Raw genomic sequence first — 13,492 nt, 5'->3', positions numbered from 1 at the left:
GACCCCTGTTTTCTTGCTCACTGCTAGCCAGGTAGGGATCACGCTCAGCAGTTAGAGGATGTCATTGTGTCCTGGCCACATGGTCATCTCCATAATTCCTCTCACACTTTGAACTTTTAGGAAAGATTCAGTCACACGTAAGGTCTCACCTGGTTAGCTCAGGCCCACCCAGATTAAGGTCCCTTGTTATTAATTCAAAGTCAACTGATTAGGGTTCTTAATTGCATTTCTACAATTCCCTCACCGTTTTCTATGAAGTATCAAGTAACGTAACCAGGGAGTGTGAAATTCATGATATTCACCCATTCTACCCACATGCAAGGGGAAGGGATTATTTAGGACATAAACACCAGAGGGCATGAACCTTGGAGGTCATTCCAGATTTATGTCTACCACACCCACTAATTTTTGATACCATTTCTATCATATGTGACTATTCTTCACTTTTGTCCTACATTCTATGACCTGATTTTGAGCTCTGCTGTCTCAGTCCTCAGCCATATTTGATCCCATGCCCCACCTACTGCTCTCGCTATTCCAGAATCTTTCAATGTTTTGTAATATAGTCAGCCTAGGTGTTCCTCTGCCAATTTATCTTCTTTTAAAAATAGTTGTTTGAATTCTCTTTTATTATTTATTTATTCCCTCAAATGAACTCCAGCATCATTTATCAAGTCTCCAGCCTCCAGTCTAGAGACGGCTTCACTTGAATTTTGATTTTGAGCTAGTGAAAATTATTCATTATATTGGGGGGGAATTTACTTCCTCACAAAATTTAGTCTTTCCATGTAGACCATGCTATGTCTTTCAGATTTAATTAAATGAATATATGTTGAGTGGCTACCCTGCTCCAGACATGGAGTTAAATGAAGAGAATCATGCTCCCTGGAGTTTTCATTTAAGTGTGAGAGACAGACAATAAATAAGTAAAAAAGTGAATGAGGTGGTTTCAAGTCATGCTAAGGCAATGACAAATAGGTGACGTGATAGAAAATGACCAGGAGTGGCAGTGGGCAACTCTGGATAAGGAGGTAAGACAACCCTCTTTGAGATGACATTAAATTTGAAATGCAAACTTTCAACCATGAAAAATCAGAGGAAGAAGTATTCCGGGCAGAGGAAACAATAAGTACAGATGCCCTGGAAGGGCATGAGAGGCAATGCAATAGGTGGGTAGGAATCAGAGGTCTCAATCAAGTCCTTGTTTTTATTTTTGAGTAATAAATTTATACAATGTTCCCCATATAGGTACTATATACACATTTCTAAGGACAGACTATACATATTTGGCTTCTATAAAGAATGAGTTAATTTTTCCATGATATTCTCTAAATGATTGCTGTTAATATCTGTTTTTTTCACAGTTCATTTTTCCTGTAAATTATTTCCTTTAAATATATTAAGAGGTATATTATTCAGGGGTTATAATGAATCACTGGGATGCTGGCTGGGGGTGTTTGGGTTCCAGACTGTTTTCTAGCTGTTTACTTGCAATGACCTGTCTAGGGGTTTGCTTTATAAGTAATATTTTGATTGTCCTAGGGAACAAATGACACTCTGTTACAAGGGTGGGAGGGAGACAGGGAGAAAGGGGGAGGGAGACGGATCCAGGCAGCAGCTGGAAAACGTAGTTAAGAGTCTGTTCCACCCCCATTTTTGCTAGGTGGCCCCTGACCATGAGGAATATTCTCTCCTTGTCCATATGGAAGCTAAAGCACATTAGCCTGAATATAGGTTCTGCCATTGATTTGCTGTGCATCTCTAGGCAAGGAAGTTACCCACTCTGAGCCTCTCTTTCATCACTGAGGCTATACTCTCCATGAAGTAGCTCGTAGGGCTGTTATAAAGACTAAATAAGGTACCTCATTAAAAATGTCAAGCATCTTACTATGCACAAAATAAGTCATCAAAAATATCATTTCCCTTCTTTTTCTTCCAAGGCAAAGGAAACTTCTAGTTGCAATACAGTCCACAGACATTTCTGCTTAATGTCTCATGTGGAAAAGCAGCCCCTCTGGAGCTGGGAAGCATTGTAACTGTGGCTGTGCTCTTATTATTGCTGTTTCTGTCATTCTCATCATCATCACCATCTCTATGGAGATGAATGCAAGTCATCTGGGCCACCTGGTGAGTAGGACTTTCCATCTCCAGGCCAATTATATATCTTGAAATATTAAAGTTAGAAGATAGTTACATGCAAAAGAGGCACTAGGTTCCTCACGCACTCAGGGTGAGCGTATTAATGAACGAACCAGCCACCCTGCCCGTGGCTTCTGCCCTCTGGGTACCCTTTCCCCACCTCTCCATTCCACATCCCCTTTGCGCACTGTTCTTTCCTGACTGAACAGTTTGCAGAGCGTGTTTCTATGTTTATTATAACTGTCCCTTATATGCCCTTAGACTAGACTGCTAGTCTCTTCTTCCCCACCCCACCAAACCCAACACACCAAATTTCTCGTGTAAATTGTATGATTTGGTGTCCAAACTCTGCTGTAAGTTTTAACCTTCTATTTGGGTGACATCTCTCTAAGATTTACCATTTCCTCTTCCACATCATTTCAAAAAGAATGGGCTAATAGAGGAAGTGAAATGTAAAATTGAAGGAATGATCAGGGAAATTTAAAGCACAAATGCCATTCCATTTCATGTTCCTGTATCTGGATGGTTCTGTTGACATGATGTGGGCAGGTCGTACCTTCTTTGGGTACAGCGGTCATCACACCATCTTTCAGGGGCTGGTCAGTCCTGACTTGGGTTCTGTACAGCTGTCACTGAGCACCATTCATGAGGGGTTATTCTTTGCCCACATGCATATTGTCTGCAGGGCAAAAAAACAAAACAAAACAAAACAAAAAAACAACTTCTGCTGGTAAAGTGTTGATCTTTGACATGGAGTCAAATAATCACACTGCATTTGGGGTCTGACAGACCAAGCTTTACAGCCCATCTTCTGTGCATAGATAGCTCTCTCTGCAATCAGTTTCCCATATGGGAAAATGGGATAAGAACATTTACCAAAATAGACATTTTTAAGAGTGTCAGTGAAATACTGTGCATTTTATACAGTGTGGAACTTTATGTTTAATAAATTGCATCTATAAAGGGCTTAATAGTTCTTTCCTGGGTCTTCAAAATAGAATTGTTGTCGTCAGTGAGTGTTGGAGGCTTCTACTTTGAGCTGTGGCTTCAAGGACAACACCCCCATCACAACCTGCAATGCCCATTTCCTTCTCTAAGACTGGAAAACAATGATGTCTCCAGGAAACTATTCTAGGTGAACCAAAATTGACTTCCTTTTGTTAAAACCCTGCTTAGCCCATTCTGAGCACCCAACTCTGCTACCGAGTGTATTTCCTTTCCCTTTGAGCCCAAAGCAACAGAGTTTTAAGAATCAAGCCTGAGATAAACTATGAATAAGCAAAGTTGGCCCCCTTCATGACACGGACACAAGTTCCAACACAAATGTCAGTTATTTGCTGCAGGTCTCCTGTGCTGTGTGGGTAGGTGAGGGATGTGACTTCCAGGGTGAGGGGCTCCATCAGCAGAGGGCAATTCTCCATAGAATGATGCAGCTTGAGCCTACAGCAGCCACTGCTTGCAGCGATTAGAGGATGGGTGGCCTGGCCAGGTAAAGCAGACCTAAGAAGAGCACCTGGGGCACCTCTACACTGACTCTTCTTCCTGGATCTCTCATGTGCACATTTGCTCCCATTTTACTTAGAAACTGGGACTTGCCCATGATTCTTAAGGGACTACCCAGAGGAAATGACAGCTCCCCAGATCTCCATTCTGCATCTGACGATTTCCTACAATCCTGATAGCTGAATGTATTTATTATATTCATCATCATTTATTTAATGCATATCTTTTTCACCAGATGGCAAAATTCAGCCTGGGAAGGACTATGTGCTCTATCCCTGCACCCAGAACATTGCCTACCTTATAGTATATGCTCAATAAAAATTCATGGCCACACACACATACACATCACACAGATATAGTGTTTCAGGAGCACATAATAACTCTCAGAAACAGAGCAGCCTAAGTTCACGTTAAGAGAAAATTGGCTGCAACTATAACATAATCTGCTTATGTGTTCAATGGAGTTAATACTGTCTGGCATTTATAACATTACAAAGAACAGACCCAGTCCCTTTGGTTAAATGTCCTGATTGCTGTCTGTGCTGGAGTCCACTATGGAAGAAAGAAATGGAGCCCAGTAAAAAATGATTGGAATCTCAGCTATACAACCTAGTGGAAGGTTTATAATGACTGATTTTCTTCAACCTGGGTGACTGTAGATATCTAAGCAGAACATCCTCTTCTAACCTGACCCAGAAAAAAATCCCAGAAAAGATCTTGAGACATTTGACTCTCCCTGGATGATAAAAACAAGTGAGAGAGAACCACATGCCAATGATCATACAGTAAAAGAAAGTTACAAGGGAACACACATCACTTCTTGGCACACAGAACATACTTGTGTACGGTCCACATTCAGTCCAAGTTCTCCCTCTAGACTACCACTCGAGTCCCAAACCCTCTCTTCTCTTCTCTCCTTGCTTCATTCATTCTCTTCCTGCTCTTTAATCATTCTCATCTCTGCCTGCCCAAGACATAGGGACAGCAGACTGAACGTTCAGCCAGCTCGGACGGGGATCACGGGTATAGAAACATGCCCACGATCCCATAGTCCAAAGAGTCCTGGCTGTAGCTGGATAGACGACTCTTTGTTTTGAGCTAAGATCATCCTCCCTGTTCTCCATTTCTAGTTCTGGCCCCATATGCACACAAAATAAGCTCCACTTCTCAATTCCGCTGTCATTTTTGGTTTCACTGGTAAGTATGGACATATTGACTGCGTGAGTAATGCCCAAAGGTAGGGAGCAGGACTTGGAAGTAGAGGTAAAAGTAAAAGTTAGATCACCAATGGAAGGGACCTGAGCAGACAGAGCTCAGGACTGAGGGAATATAGCTCTTCTGGAAGGGAGGTCTAGACGCAGGTCTTGGGGTTTGGTGCAAGTCTCTGAGATACGGCACTTCCCAGAGCCAAAGCGCTCCCAGTGGCTTGGGAACACTCAGTGGCTCAGGAGCTGATGGGCTGGTTCAGCGGGGAACCCTGCTGTGTAAGGAGAGAGAGGCAGGGCGGGGGTACTTGGCAGCACGGGTCTACAACGCCATGTGCTGTGGGGCTCCTGCCTGATGTTCAAGGCTGCCTCTGAACTCTGGACCCCTGCAGTGCCCCAGATGAAGATTTTGTGTGGTATCCTCCCACAGAGTTCCAGGTCCAGACCCCTGTTTCTGGTCTTCAAGGGCATCCCTGCATCTGGGTGATGCCTCCCTGCCCCCTACCTCTTACCTCTTCAGTGGCATGTCTGTCCCCTCAGCTAAGACTGTGGGCATTAGAGTGAGACCACACTGTCTGAACCCCACCTTCTACTTCCATGTTTTTATTAAGTGTAGGATTTGGGGCAAATCACTTGACCTCTCTATCCTCAAAATCCTCAATTTTCTCATTTGTAAACTGGAAATGCTAATATATATCTCACAGGATATCATAAAGATCAAAGAAGATAATATTTTTAAAGCATTGAACATAAACAATGCACAGTAGTTATTTCATTATCTTATTCATCACACCACCACCACCACCACCACCACCATCACCACCATCACCACCGTCTCCACCACCATCACCACCATCCTCATCATCAACATCACCACCACCATCACCATTCAATCGTCATGACCACCACCACCACCATCACCACCACCACCACCACCTTCACCACCATCACCACCATCCTCATCATCACCACCACCACCACCATTCCATTGTCATGACCACCACCACCATCACCACCACCACCATCATCACCACCACCATCACCACCATCCTCATCATCACCATCGTCATCACCATCACCACCACCACCATCATTACTACCATCACCACCATCCTCATCACCATCACCACCATCATCACCACCATCCTCATCATCACCATCATCACCACCATTACCACCACCACCATCACCATCACCACCATTGTCATAATCTTCATCATCACCTTCATCATCATTGTCACATAACTTAGATTATGCCACCAATTTTTTTCATTTCAGATGCCTTATGTTTCAAACTATAAAGATCCCCCCCTCTTAGACTACTTTAAACAATAACAGGCATGTATTGCTTATATAGCTGTAAAGGTCATAGTTATCCAGCCTGAGGTGAGGATTGGCCTAACAACTCTAGTAGTATCACATGGGGCCATCCCCTCCCTGTCCCTGTATGCCTTTCACAATGAGGACGCCGCCCTCTGACTCGGTGCAGTAGTCCTGGCAGTTCTGGACCCCACCTTAGGCAGCACTTGCAGTCCTCACAGCCCCACACCACACTATCCAGAAGAAAAGGAGTTCTGAGAGATCCTATGGGAGTCAGAGGAAGGAACCCCTCCCTCGTAGAATCCCCAGAAAACATCTCTCATGTCAGGGTCTTGAGTGTGGTATGTGCCCATCCCTGAACGAAACCCAGTGACCGAAGGGACTGGCACCATCCTGGATGAAACCAGTGAGAGTCTACCTGTGAAACTGGGGATGGGGGACACCCGTACTGAAATCCTATGACTGAGGATGCGGTTGCCCCCAAACAATGCTAAGTGCTACTTCCAGAGGACGGTTGGAAGGAGGAAAGAGAACACAGACCAAGAAGCCCGCTGCACCGACCTCCTCAGCCGCGCCTTTGCCTGTGCTGCTGCCTCACCGGGGCCGACTCTCCTGCCCCCACTTCCCATCTCATGCCCACGTTGGTGCCTTTCCTGGGCATTCCCTTCTTGGACTACATTAGGTGCCCCTGCTGTGTGTGTCCCTAGAACTCCCGGAACAAATGCTTCCTTTCCTCCTGGCACTTTTACTGCTGTATGTGAGTCACCTTTTTGCTTGTTACTCTGACCCATTGGACTATAGATGTTTTCGAGAAGGAAAACCTGGTTGCTTTTCATAGTGTCGCCAAGAGGAAACAGAGTCAGGCAGTGGTAACTGCGCTCAAAAAGTATTTGAAAAGCAAACTCAGAAGTGGATGAATGGGCAGCAGAATGGATGGGTGAACAGTGCAGCGAGAGAGGAAGAGTCCTGGGCTTGAATCTTAACCCACTAAAAGAAAGAAACGTCTCATTTCCTACACTCCAGGCAAGCCAGGCAACATCATGTTTTCCTAAGAAAATTGGATAGAGGCTCCTCTTTTGAAAAAAGAAACGCTGAAACTATGGGAGAAACCCATTGAACAGTTTAAGAAAAAATAAAGGCTACAGAGATAGCAAATGAACATATTTAATTATGATTTAAATATCTATCATAAGGGGCTTTTTCAGTTTGCATTAATGTAGTGAATGCCAAGTCGAATGCTCTGCATAATCAGATAAAGATTGACCACTGACTATGACACCATGCCGGATGGTGAATTCAGGTCTCATCCTCCTTCTCAGGAAACCCCAACCCTCAGAGTTGATGCCCCACAGACAGGGATGAGGCTGGGGATACAGGCAAAGGTCAAGTTGGCAGAGCTGTACCCAGCAGTGGAGCTCAGGACTGTCCTCGAACCAGATCTCCCCCAAACCATGAAATGATCATTGATGCTGCTCTGGGGCTTGAATCATTGCAGTCAGCCAGGAATTCAAGTAAAAACCAAAATTCGCCTGACATATAAAAAATAAGTCTGTGTCCACCTCACAATATACGGGGGGCAGAGCAAAGTTAATCAGGACTCACAGCCTTCATACAGCCCTTGCAAACTCACAGAAGCCATGCCCAGTACTGTTCCCACATCTTGCCAACCAACCAGGAGGAAAACATTGCTTCACCCATCTGACAGAAGAGAAAACTGAGGCTCAGAGTACTAATGAGATGGATGCAAAACTACCAATAATTCTCCACCTAAAGATTTGAACTCAGATAGCATCTACGTTCTTCATTACAACTTGCCCACTCTCACCCATGCCCAGTGTGTGCAGAATTAAAAGAAAAAAAAATAACTTCTCCTTAAAAGCGGTTTTGTATAGAAAGGCATGTCATTCATGACACCGTTGTGTGTTGTGCACATGCATGTGTATATGTGCATGTACATGTGTGTATATGCATGAAATGTGTGTATGTGTGCATGTGTGTGTTTACACATGTGTGTGTGCACATGGGTGGATATGCATTGTGTAAATGTGAATGTATACATATCTGTATGTGTGCATGTGGGCACATATATATGAATATATGTATGTGTATGCACACTAAAAAATAAAATTAAGAAACAAACAACCACCCCCCTGGAAGTCAAAAAAGAGAATGATTTTCCCGCAGGTTCCTGCAGAGCCCTTCTCTATTCCTGAGAGGTTCAATTAACGGATGCAAGTCATAAAACAGTGCATTTTCTCCCAGCTATGATGCATTGTTTTTAATCTCACTGCCTTGTATTATATCACATTCCTATAATTCTTCCAACAGGAAAAGGCTTGTTTCATAAAAATATAGTCCCCTGCATTTGAAATATAAGTTTCCATGCATGCAACATATATATCACTGAGCCGGCAAACTAACTCACTTACTTAATCCACTAAACTTCAGGTGCTCCCTATATTATGTGAAACGGCTTGAAACAGGCAGGAGCTGCCAGGCCCCATCAGAGCTGCTTTGCTCAAGAGAGAGGGGGAGCAGGGAGGGGGAAGTGGAAATTCCCTCGGTGGATGCCACGGCAACATGTCTTTCATTATCACCCCGTGTCAGGACACTGGGTAGTGTTCATTGTGCATGCACAATAAATTACTATTTACCTGGCAGTGCCTTTGATAAGCCCGTCTCCTCTCCCTCTTTCTGTCCACGCAGCACGGAGCAGAGAAACCCCTTTGCCTATAATTCTTATTAAGGTGATACCTTTTCTGAATAAGAAAGTACACACTTCCAAAGCCCACACTCTCTGGGGTTTTGGAGGGACATTGTTTTTATTGGTTCCCTTTTATTTCTCCCGCCCTGCTGTGTTTTAATGCTATAGTGACTTCTGTGTATACAACTCTCATATTGAAATGTCGGCGGCTGCAGATATATGCAATATTAAAGAGCACTTATGAATTTTTGACATCTAATTAGTCGCTACCCAGTTAACATGTCAGGACTCAGAGGGATTAGGGAGGCAGCCCTTTCTGAATAAGTTACAGCGAGGCCCCTGTCCTTTTCATGTATTATTCTTTAATGTAGGTGGTGATTATTTGTCTGTGATTAATTGATGAAGCTCATTGGTCTGGCAACTGGTACCGAATTCACCATTCCTCACTTTTATTTCTCTCAGTAGGGCTCTGCCACTTAATCGGAAGGACGCGCTTCCTTCTGGGCAGTTTCCCTCTCGGGGCGGCCTTCAGGGGCAGGGGCGCTGGTCCCTCCTTGTGGAAGGCCCTGGTCCCACAGCCCAGGCACATCTGACCCGGTGGGACTCCCCTGAAAAGGGCTTCTGGTTGCTGCCCTTTCCCTGTCTGATTTCTCAAGGATCGTGCAGGGTGCCTTTAACACCTGTGGCACCCTGCTGGTTTAGCTTACCCCCAGGTTCTGCTGCCTGCCAAGACACCAGGTGACATGCGGGGGCTCTCTGAGGCCACTCCTGCTATTGTCTCCAGCTGTGGGGCCCCCAAGACACCACATGTGTGATGATGCACAGCCTGATGGCGCCGCCTCTGCGCCTCAGGGTAAGTGACACCAGGCTCTCAGAGAGGCAGTGGTGCAAGCCGGTGTCAGAGACGGGGGCAGCTAGCTGCCTCCCAGGGTGCCGGCCCACAGGGCCCAGCTCCCCGGGCTCCCACAGACAGGACCGGGGTCCTCTCTGACCTCTCTGCTCCTCATTGGTCTTGTGAAAGTTATATCTGATTCTCTTGGATTTGAACATGGCCATGATTTTTAATTTTTAAGATAAAGCAAGCCAAGAAATGGTTTGTGATCTACAGCCTTATGTTTATACGGGAGCTAAGGAGAGGTTTTTCTCTTCAATTCATGATTCCCCCTCAACACACCCACATACAACACAGTCACACACACCCATAGACTTGGGGACACACAGTGCATGCAAACAAGCATGCACCCCTATACACACAGACACACAGACACCCACTTTCTCCCCAAAGGCTTTCAAACAAAGGCTCTGCCATCAGAATTTCCTACCCCGGTCTCCTGGTTTTATGGGCAAATAATTACTTTTTGTAAAGCAGAATCACCCCCATTACAAACCCCCACCATTCAAATCTGTAATTGGGGCAGTCTCAGAGCTGTGGGCCGATGGGTCTTTTTAAATGCACCAACTCTGGACTAACCATCCTAAAAATACATAATTATAAACAAACCTTCACCTACATCAGCTGGTGGAGTTTTTAATTACTGCACTTGATGTCAATCAAGGCCAGTGCTGGGCACTCGTGTTAGGGGCAATTTCAGAGAAATTTCGTGGACATGGACGTAAGCTGTGTTCTTATCCTATTATCTATATTTAAAAAGGGAGAGAGAAGCAATAGCCAGGAGGGGAGACAGAGAGAGTGGCTCACAGAAAGGAGATGGTGGGGAAAGAAGGCATCGTACCCAAAGGGCAGTCAGTGTCCTGCCAGGGAGGAAGCCGAGCCCCCCACCCACTGACCGCGGGCTCTTTGTCTCCCCGGCCCTCTGGGAGAAGGGGGAGCTGGGAGCCGGGTGTCACTCGCTGCTGGAAGGGGGTGGGGGCTGACTGCTCCTACAGAGCCACGGCAGGGTGGGGGGCAGGCCAAGACGGGTGGGGGGGGCAGGGAGAGCAAGAAGTGGGGGGCGCTGAAAGGAAAAAAAAGCCCAGTTGATGCATATTCACTTTCTCCTCCAAGGCGGATTCTATCAGAAGGAAACACTGAACTTTGTAGTGTTAGCAGCAGCTGAAATTTAGAATTATTGTTTCCTTCTAACAGAAGACTCATTTTCCACGGCCACATTTGCAGCATAATAAGCTTTTTGTTATTTTTTCAATTAGAGTCAATTGACCTAACAAAATGCTTGGCAATTAAGTGATTTTTGTAATGGTCCGGGGGTAATTTAGTCGAGCTTGTCAGCTGTGTTCCATGAAGCCGAGATGTCTTTTTTTTTCCCCACCGCCTCTCTCTCCCTCTCTCTCTCCCTCTCTCTCTCTCTCTTGAGCATAATGGCTCATAATTTCGAAATCTTTTCCTTCTGTTTCCCTCACAATAATTCGCAATTACAGGAAGTTGTTGGAGGTGATTTTTTTTTCTACCTTGCCTTTTGAGTCAGTAATTTTAAATAAAATGTACATACTTATAAAAAGGCAGCTATTACTGAAATCACTTTTTGTGTAAACTCAATTATTTTATGAATAGTGACACCAGCTTCCACTGGGTCCCGCTCCTTCAGGCTGAGGCATTATTATCCTCAGGGTAGAAGGTCTGCAACATTCGGAACGCTCTTTCCAAATCAAACCAGCGTTCAGTAAGGTAAACAAAACTTCAAGCAGGCAGGAGGCGTCTGGGTTACCTGGTCACGAAAAATGGCAGTGGGAGAGACATCCGCAGCCTGCAGGCCACCCTCCTCCCTCGGCAAGCCCTGGACCTGAGCTTCTCATTCTCTGATTTACGAGGGAATTCCTCATTTGCCTAATTGATTCATTTTCTTAAGACGACATCTGGAGTTACATTTCCTTTTTAAAAGGCTGCAGTTAGATCTGATGACTGGATCAGATGTTCCTTCATTGTATTACTTTCTGTTTACACCTATATTTTAAAAAAAACAAAACACAACGAATTCAGTTCGTATTCACCTTCGTATTACATAGAGAAATAGCGGGCAAGTCGCGTGTCCTTGTTGTTTCAGACAAATTTGACAGAAGGAGATGATGCGGGTCCTTGCGGGGATGAGGTTTATCAAGGCTCATCTCTAACCTTTGGGAGGTTTTTACATGCTTCTGCATTGCTGTTGTGCTTCAAGATGATCTCTGCTTTCTACACCTGAGTTGGAATCCCTTGTTGATTTCAGTTGCCCCCACGGTGGAAAAAAACGCAGATGCGACCCACGTCAGTCCTGGGTAGGAAAGTGCCCAGTAGGGGGCAGTAGAAGAGCAAGCCGGCCAAACCCCATTTTGGCTAACCCTTCGACAGGGAGACAGGGGCACCACCATCAGCCCTGGGAAACCCATCCCTTCCTGGCTAGTGTGTGGACACAGAGCTAGAAAGATCTATTAGTACAGATCACTGGTTTTGAATCCTTCTCCCAATTCTGTCTGGATAACGTCTAATCAAGTGCTCCTCCTTCTCATTTAAGGGTTTCATCTTTCCAAAGATAGGCTCAGCGAAAGCTGTGGCTGTTGTCGGCTGGGTGTTAGAAGCCCTGGGCGTGTTCCCTGCCAAGGTTCCTTGGGAGGCACGGAGAACGGGAGACATCTGGGGTCCTGGAGGCACTTGCAAGGCCTAAGGAGACAAGTGTCCAGCACCATTCCACTCGTGCTGATCTGCTTGACACCTGGATGTGGCCATTGTTTACTTTTCTTATATCTCGATTTCCCCAATTCTAAATTGAGGAGGTTGGGCTAGATACAATCCTCAAATCAATCACACATTCATTAATTCTTTACTACATGCATGCATTCATTTTTTACTACATTCATTCATTCATTTGTTCATTCTTTACCAAATACATGTTTTTAGGCAGATCATATTCTGTGCATAAACAGGATCATCATATGCTTGGATTTGATTTAATGATTTTTTCAGAAATGTGGGATTTTGTTTCGACTTCAAGGAGTTTTCTTATTGTTCTTATTATTAATGACTATCACTATTACCACTGTTATTTTGGTTGCATAATTTGTCCTCAACCAAGACATAGGCAGATTTTGGAGATTATCGTATGTTGTAGCTTTTAATGAGGACATGCTTTCCACAGTGGCATATCACTTTTATTTTGAGATATTTGGGAATCTCTCCCTGTTTCCCCAGTGATTGTGGGCAGCTGTGGGTTTGGTTTAATTTAGATTCTAAGTCACTGTAGTGTGGCCTAGGCTGGGGCTGGGCCAAGCCTCTCAAGGCTTTGATTAATCCACCACACCTCTCATTCTCCCAACTATAAAAGGAGAGGCTACAGTTCTGAACAAGCATCTTGGAGAAGAAAGAAGCCAAAGCAGAAAGTATTAAACTTCCATCCGACACCATAGGAGAGATGTAGTTATTAAATTTCAGCTGCTTATCAAACTGATATGAAAGTCATTTTGCATGATTGCTTTGCATCCTCAAACCTTCTGCTTTTATTTGCAGTGCATCTCCATGCTTTCTTATTAGAAAAATACTCAAAGGATAAAAAAGCTGATAATATTATTCAGTTTTGACAATTAGGTAGAAAAAACATTCTAAGAAGTGCTTTTTTATTGCAGCTGGTAATAATACTGGGGGTCCTCTTGATAGCAGTCTACACTATGCCACCCAAGGTGACACTGGTATCTT

Source organism: Manis pentadactyla, chromosome 11 (genome assembly GCF_030020395.1).
Source record: "Manis pentadactyla isolate mManPen7 chromosome 11, mManPen7.hap1, whole genome shotgun sequence".
NCBI lineage: Eukaryota > Metazoa > Chordata > Mammalia > Pholidota > Manidae > Manis > Manis pentadactyla.
The sequence above is the reverse complement of the archived record's forward strand: the minus strand, read 5'-3'. Positions refer to the sequence as shown.